Here is a 9,010-nt window from a genome sequence, read left to right on the forward strand (position 1 = left end):
TCTGATTTAAACATCTGTTTGTATTTCAGCAGAATGTATACAAACATATGTGCCACATCTTCTTTTCAAATCTAACTCTGTCTTGCCTTTGCAACACGCACTATCTACTTGTCAGCCAATACTGCTTAGGTTTTAGAAATAAAAACAATTTTCAAATCCCCCATAAAGTCACAGCAAAAGCTTTGATCAGGCACACAAGTGCCTCGCCGTGTGCCCTGTGCTTTTCTAATGTCAGTTTTAATTTACTSTTCTTTTCCAAGCACAAAGTATGAGACATTTCTTTATAGGTTAGCGTTAGATATACGGCTCCCTGCTCTTTCCCAGCTCCCAACTGTTCTTTTACTGCTCTTAGAGCTGTTGCCAGTCTGCTAGCTAATTTACAGTTATAACTAAATTATTTAAATATTTACCATGTTGACAAMAGCAACAGCAGAGGGAAACCTGAACACTTCTGTGAAGAACAATTTGTCTCCACAGATAACTACAGCGGYGTCTCTATACGCACGGCAGCAAATCATGACAGCTAACTGGCTGTGCTAGAGACGAGAAAGAACGAGGCATGGGTGAATGGAAAGCAAAAAACAAACAGGAAGAGAAGCCTGATTATTAGGCTAATTGTTAGTTTAGCCTGGTCTGAAATAGTATCTTTTATTCTCTATTCTCTAATTTTAATTCTCAGCCAATCGTCTACTGTCAAATGTGGCAAATTTTTTTTTTTTTATAGATTGTTTATTCTAAAGATCCTTAGCGCAGTGTTCAAAGGCATTCTCACTCTCTGTGCAAATAAAAGCCATTAAATTGATTTTTTTTCTTTAAAAAAAATCAATTTAGCTTTTTTTTTTTAAGAAAAATCCTAAGGAAAAATTAGACCCGTGAGAATAACAGACTATGATTTTAATACAATAAGCCCAAATTCTATAAGGGTTTTCTGCAATAGTCTAGTTATGACAGAAAAACCTGGGAGTAACAGTCATTTGTTCATGACAAACAATACTGACCTGTGAAGGAAAAGAGTTCATCATACAAAGGTTTGCACGAGTAGGACAAGAATTCTGGTTTTCATTTATGAACAGCAGGGAGGAGGAGCAAGTACTCATTGCAAAGATGCCAGGTTTTTGAATGCCTAATACCAGCATTTCTTTAAAATTAATGGTACATTCCTATTGTGCTGTTTCTTGTTTTTTTTCATTTGTAGTTTGGAAATAGCATCAGACTTGGAGGTACATCTAAGTGTTATCTCTATCTAAGGTAACTTACTCCATGTGATGATAATTTTTCATTTCTGACTTCAAGGATGGGTTATTCATCTCCCTTTAGTATATTTTACACTGCTTTAAATTAATAGTATTATATTCACATAATACAATCTAAGGCATTAAAAACAAACGAAAGGCTTGCTAAAGATGCAGTTAGGTGTGCTTTTTCTTCTTTTTAAATCTCTTCTGACAGCCTTCTCCACCAAGGGAAACAAGATACAGGATAAATAGACTTTTGGTTTGGCTCACTACAATTGTTGTTTTTTGTTTGCAGGGTCCATTCGACTGTAGTTTGAAAACAAACAAACAAAAACCCAAATAAACTCTCCTGGATTAATATTTGCTATTCGGTATTACTGTAACTCAAAGGAGCGGACATAATCATCCTTTCATAAAAAGTACCTCCTTTAGGGGAAAGGGGCAGTTTTAATGATTTGTGGCCAAAGATGGGTGTTTTATCCTCCTGAGAGAGAGAGAGARARARAAAAGTGCGTAGTAGAAGTACTAAGCTCTTTCCCTTCTCATTCTTAAGGTATTTTGCTTAGAGACTCTATCACAAAGGGTAAAACAGAACCATGTCATTCCTCCTTTAGTCTTTCCTACTGAGAAGGGTCAAGAGGAAGGGAATATACAGATACTCGTCCAGCAAGAATTGGACATGCGGTCTCCGATATCAGTTCGTCAGTCATGGAAGTGTATTAATTACTTTGGTCTCTATCAGATTTGAGAAGACAGTCTGGAGCACAAAAACATATTGCTTCCTATACTTTCTGATTGTCTGCAAATTTGTCAAAGATAGGACGAAATTGTTTTTTCCTCTTCAATGAAATAGTCAAAGAAATATTTTGTAGCAATGACCCTTAGCAAAAATAAACCCATTAAGAGACTTAAGACTGAAATGTTAAATTAACATTAATAAAACTTCCACCTGGGTGAACTTTAAGGCAGTATTGATTCTCTGGAAAGGACTCCTCAAACTGCAATTAATTAGTGCACAACTGATTACATTGTAATCAGATACAAACTTCATAGTTCAGAAGAGAAAAAGCACAGACTAGAATAAGAAGGCCTCCAAACAGTAGATATTTTAAGCACAGGACTGGTGCCAATGCTTATTCTTCATTAATAAATCTTAATGCGTTTGCCRACTTAGCTGAAGATTAATGAAGGTTTAGCCATTGATGATGATTGTAATTGTGATTATTATTAATAGTTTGACTTTAGGAAACTGAGCAACCTTCTTGGGGAACGGCTAATCTATCAGAGCACATTTTTTACTATTCCCTTTTATGCATATCCATAATACTGAAAAGACAAGACTTACCTATTTTCTTCGTATTGCTTTTTGGAATACTCCCCGCCCCTTTATCCAACAGGAAACTAAGTTGCGTTACGTTGGCTCACCTTGGATGCTCTTTGTTTTGGACCTTGCAGCATGAATCTGTCTCTACAGTTGCCGTCAATCTTAAAGATCTCTAGACTTTCTGAGGTTTTTTCTTTTGCCTGCTTTCTTACAAACAGGAAATGTAGTGGAGGCTTTTACAGTCTCACCATCAAGCTGGCAGTCTCCTTTATTGTTTGCCTCTGAGAGAGGAAGAAAATACGAGTGCACTTCCATTTGTTACTTACCTGTCTTGCCACACAACAGGACGATTAGCTCTTTTTTGCTCATCTCATCTATTTTGCATGACACAAACTTACTTTTGGAACATTTGGATGTGACTCATACTCTAAAGCTTCTTCTGTGTGGTCTGCTCTTGAATTCAGCTAAATTATCTGGACGCCTGTTGAACTAAACTGCAGAAATATTTTACCTAGGAGTGCTATTTGATTCTTTCTCTTGAAGTTTCTAAATCAAGTCTGAACATCCACYGCTGAGAGAGCCCACAGTTTAGCTAAAATAGGATTCTGAGGCATGCAGAAATTACACAGTTGCTACCTGTGGAAGCTCTATCTAAGATATCATAATCTGCTTCCTCCGTTCTTTAAAGCCTATAACTCTATCCAAAATACTTGGGAGAAGAGAGCTGAAGTCAGTATGTGGCTTACTGTGTATTTATCTTCAAAATTTAATGGCAATTGCTTGTATTTGAGCAAAGAAACCGTTTTATTTCCACAATTGCAGTGGCTTCTCCAAGAGGAAGCTTGAACTCTAAGAGCCGTCAGAAGCTCTCCTTTAACTTTGGGGGGTTTTTTGTAGAGCAAATGGCCTTATTTTCGATTACGCATATAGTACAAGCGGGAAGAGTTGCTTAAGAGGAAAAGTGAAACACATGACTACGTTTATCTTTTTGGAATAAGTAAATTGAATAGTCTTCTGTGCAGTGTGTAAAACGCTGCTCTTTGGGAAAGGCTCTTAAGAGAGAAAATATCCTTTACATTATACGTTTAGTTGTGATGTTATTACTTCAGAATATTAGTTATATATTAACTGCTTCAGATCAATATTTAGGAAGTAAGTTACTGGATCAGCACCCGATTTGGTCATRTAGGAGAAAGTTATTTGTGATATACTCTTCCATTTTTGTCCAAAGGTTAAACAGACTGACTTCCTAGAGCTTTACCAGAACAAGGCAAAGTGATAAGGAGCAATTAATGTCAAAACACTGAAAGAAGTGGATGTTCTTGCACTTTATTCTATTTTGAGGTTGTGATTATCTTGATAAATTACATGAGAAAGGACAGATTTTAGAGTGTAAATAGCTTTGGCATTTGTCAGCAACTGAAATTAGACAACCTCCTCATCAATATGGTTAGAACTGAAATTTAACATAGATATTTTCACACTGTTTAACCAAAAAGCATCAGTACATTAGAGTTTGGTGAAAACCAGGAAAAAGAACCGTAGCTCATTAAGCGATGCAATCCATGGTCTGTCGTCAAACTGTGGCTTTAGGTAGAGAAGAGGTCCAGTGCTRTGAAAGGGAGAGTGCTATTATATTTAAAAGTACAGGATTTGTTACCAGCTTAGGGAAGGAGGAGGACTCAACCAGTTAAAGGGATTGGATTTAGCACTTTCATGTTGTAGGCTCCAGTACACAAAAGAGTCTTGAGGCCATCTGATGAATGTATGGAATTCAAAATGAGGCCTTTTGAAAAGGATAAAAGAGACCCTGAATTTGGAGACATGCTGGAGATATTGGGAGGTGAGTATTGTAGTGATGGAGACAGTTGCTTGGTTTCAGCGCTGAGAGTATGAGCAGTAAATCTTAGATCTGCAGAGGATTCAGAAGAAAATGTTTTTCTGCCTTAACAGGAAGCTTACAGGGAATAAAATCCTTTGGAAATAATTAGGAGCATAATGGACAAGTGAACACTGAGAACGCAGCAGAGGATTTCTGGGTTTATAGTCCTGGTAATGTGTTAATAAATCTGCTCTCTAGAAACAAGTCTTTTTTGTACACTATCAGTTTTGACTGACTGCAGAAGCCAAGTCTAATATAAGATTGGATGTGAGCTTGTTATGCTCTTTTGGGCAGCCTGGAAAAAAGAGGATGGATCTTGGATTTCTTTCTTTGGGCTTAGCTCTTAGCTCAGTCTTTTAAGCTTGATAATAGTCGGGGGGGGGGGAAGTATATTATGAATGCTTAATCTTTTTTATCTTCAAAATACCTGGTACTATCTACAGATTAGGATAATTAGAAATCTTGGCTGTGCTTGCGTTAAGTACTCATAACTGGTAACTCACAACTACCATGAAGATCCTTAAGTTTGTATGCATCTGTGGTGTATGTGGAATTGGAAGGTCTACACTCATTTTTTGGAAGGAGAGATATGGTAGTAACCAAACATGGTAAATATCTACAGCCCCTTTCTGTGATGTGGCAGCTGGCTGTGCCAAGGAAGTTACCACAGAACATGGAGCTGAGGCAGTAGCTGACCAAAGAAAGATTAAAACATTGCTGAGACCCAAACAGTGGAGGTCAGCAAGTTTCCAGATCATCAAGACCATTACTAGAATTTAAAGGACTTTTATGATTTTAAATGAGCCTTGCAGGATGGATTTTTCTTTTTTCCCCCCTGTAGTTGCTCAAATGGTAACAAGCCTCCTACAAAGCTTCTGACAAAGCATCCTTAGCAATTCCCAGCAGTCTCGACCAAGCTCCTGGAATCTGCTGTGCATGACTGGAAACCTCAAGGGAAACAAGGTTTCAGCCTTATCAAACTGGAAGCCATTTCAGAGATTGAATTTCTCCTCTCTTCCACCCCAAGAGATCAAAGAGCCTTCTTGAATCCTTTCTCCCCTTTAAAGCAGAAAGTTTTCGCTATGACACTAAAAGGAGATTTCTGGGAACTGCCTTAGCTGTTTCTTAGAAWAAAGTTCTTAAAACTGAATATTGTGTTTTTTAAGTGTAGTGGAGAAAGCACAAATGTAACAGGTAATTGGCACACGATTCAAATATGTTACATTTGATAAAATCATGTCTCTTATTTACTCCTGGATTCATTTAGTTTAGTCCATTTTTTGCAACATATGCCTGTTGCCAGCAAGCTCTATTTTTCTAAGACTGCCGAATGCATGTTTTTCTCTAACCTACCAAAGGTGAAATAAACTGCACAGTTGACAATGAAATCAGGCTTCTCTCAAATACCTACTTTCTCTACCACTACTCAAATTAGCCTTGCTTTTAAAAAGATGTCATTTTGGATGCTAAATGGTATAGTGGAAACCCCCACGCAAAGAACAGGAGACACTGGTTATAGTCCTGAAAAGTATAGGTATTTCTGTAAGGTGCAAATGACTTTTTTTGATTAAAGCGTGAATATATTTTTCATCTTGAATCTTCTCTGAATTGCTGGGGAAAGCAGCTGTAGCAGAAATGCTTGGAGGGGAGCTTGTGCATGGCTCTGCTGAAGTGGAGTCTGCTCTGATTCTAATCGCATGAATATATCTGAGAAGTAGAATTGTGCTTTGAATCTAAGCACGTGACTCTGCACTTAGATTGCAGGTGCAGRCCTGGTGCTACTTGTGTGGTAAGCGTAAATGAACAATAATGCTGCTGAAGAAGGGTTGGTGTAAAATCGCTGCCAGGGGAGTGTGAGGCCTTTCAAACCAGCCTCAAATCCTGTAGAGCTCTTTTGAGCTCAGCTAATTTTGTACTGCATGATAGGATTAATAACCTAATCAGGCTCATTTCTGCATTGTAGATAATGTCCTGAATTTCACTATTTTATCTTAAACCTCTGTTAAGCACAATGCTATCTCATTAACTGCTCCTGAAATTATGGCTGCTATTACAAGCAGGGGTTATATCATGGGCTTCCTGTGGGGAAACCACAGTTTTTTCTTCCCAACGCTACAAAACCTTATTATCAAGGACTATGAGCAGAGGTAGCAAGAGAAAACTACTTATCTTAGTAATTCTGCACTGTCAAAATTTCCACTGAAAGCTAAAACTTCACACTTGTGCAGCTTTGGGTGGATTTTTTTATGTTGAGTGATGTAAGATAGCTGAGCAGAGTCTCTGCGTGACTAGCAAAGAGCAAATAGAACAAATGTCACTTCACCTAAAACCTGTTGAAGTCAAGTGTGGTCTTCCATTGACTGTGTTTTATTTTGTGTTCAGAGAGCAACTGCATTCTGAGAGACATCTCCAGCAGCRTTTCTTTCAATAGCCACAAGAATAATGAATTTCCTGTTAAGGTTTGCAATAATCCACTTGCTGGTTTGGGGATTTTTGTAATTCTTCTTTGACACACTTGTGCAAAGAATGTGTGCACTGTTTCCCCCTGGGCAGCTCAAGACCTGATCCTGTAACTATTCTTTACATGAGTCTTCCTAGTGAAGTCATCAGGCCCCACTCTGTGCTCGGAAGCAAGCTTGCAACTCTGTCAATTTTGTTTGACCAAAGTGCGTGAAGAATTTACTAGCAGGATAATGTCCCTAAGATACTAAACCTGTGCTTTTAAAAGTTGCTTGAGAATACCACAAGCAGGTCTGTGTGGCTCTGTGGAACACAGTGTAGAAGAGCCCAAGGAGTGTGAGTGTTGCCCAAAGTCCTGGGGGAACCTCTCCAAACAGTGCAAATCTCTTCCTACAATGACAAAGCTGAGCTAATAAACCAGGCTCATTCACTGGAGTGATTAAACCTCCTCCAGCTCTGCAATGTGCTCTTCACCCTGCTTAGCTTTCTGACCCTTCGCCTCCTGCTTATGCATCTGGCTAGCAGAATGCCAGAAGCTTGTTGTCCTCTGTTGCAACGAGTTAAACTTACTCTGCTTTGAGTGAAGCAGTTCTAAGCACAATTTTGAATGGAAATATTCCCTGCTTTGAGCAAAACGCCACTTGCATTACATTGAGTGACTGGTGTTGCAGCTGATGAGTTGTCCTAACTCAGGCTGCTGCCTCTGCATTTGAACTCTGAGCCTCTCCCACYGCTTCCCCAAGCCTGTGTTATCACAGTGTGCTTCATGGTGGCTTTTAACTGGACTTTGGCCTAATCCCTCTTTAAAAGTTGTTGCAAACCTAGACTAAATTGTCCAGTTGTGTTTTTTTGTTGGAAGTCAGGGTCAGCTCTGTATGGGGCTGCTCCCAGCTCCCTTTGCCATGACTATGCGGGTACTATCACTGGACTCGCTTGTTTTCTCCTCTAACATCTTTCCTAAATTTTATCCCTGAAGGACAGTGTTCCCCCAACATKACACAGTTGCTGAGTGGCAGCAGGGGAATCATTGCACTAGGAGCGTTTATGGATACAAGTCTCCAAAGTCAGAGACAGTGAAGAGGAAACAGAAAATGCACAAGCCTGCTTCAGCCTAATCTCTGTGGTTGCAGGCATGTACCAGCCAGCCGAGGTATCTCTGCAGTGCAGCAGTATAGTAGTGAGACCTCTTAGATCTAACTAGTGTACACAYAGGGTAAGATGAAGACCTAAAGTAATCACAGTGAAGCCAACCTTTGAAAAGTAGTCAGTGATGCACTGGAGTAGTGAATTTGATCTGAATCATTCAATTACTAAACCTTTCAACTTAACTATGTTGTGGTTGCATCTCTCTATTTAAAGAAATACCTGCTAAGTAGATACAAATAGTTGTCTCACCACATTCAGTGCTGTTGAAAGACTGTTTTCTTACTGTTTCCTGYTCAACAGTGGATTTGGGTACAGCAAAGTGTGTGCTAATTTCCTTGTAGTCAAACTGTCAGCAACTTGTTAGCACTTGCAGAAAGAGCAAGCACAGGTGTGTAGCGAATAGCTTTCCTGTCCCACAAAGTGCTATAAGGCTGGAAGTGATTGTTCTCCATTGACATAAACATTTTGATATTTCTCAGAGGCCAAAGAAAGTGTTACATATGTTTAAGATGTTATCTTGGGACATGAGAGTCTTTGTGAACTGGGCAGGACAGGGACTGCACTTCTTGTGTCTCCATGTGATAGTCAGGGTGCTGTTAGGTGTTGTGGGTACCTTGTCCTGCAATGTCCTGCATCCTTACTGGGAGCAAGTTTTCCCAACAAAAGTGCCATGACATGTTCCACTAACCTTCCTGCCTGACAGACACGCATTCCCTRGGAGCTATGACCGTTGCTGAGGAACTCATCAGCAATAGGCAAGGTGTGTTGCTGCCAGTTCAGATTTACAAACTAGCAGACTAAGCCTATGATTTCTCTTTTTGCTTTGTTTCTAATCTAACGTACTACAGTCTTTCTATTTGGGTTTTGTACTTCAGAATTCTTATTTCAAGGTCTGTTCAACAACTTACTTACAAGCCTACTTTTCTCTTTTTTGAAAAAGTGCTTGTTAGGAGTGCATTTTGC

The sequence above is a fragment of the Rhea americana genome, unplaced genomic scaffold (genome assembly GCF_003343005.1).
Source record: "Rhea americana isolate MKP2758 unplaced genomic scaffold, rheAme1 scaffold_118, whole genome shotgun sequence".
Lineage (NCBI taxonomy): Eukaryota > Metazoa > Chordata > Aves > Rheiformes > Rheidae > Rhea > Rhea americana.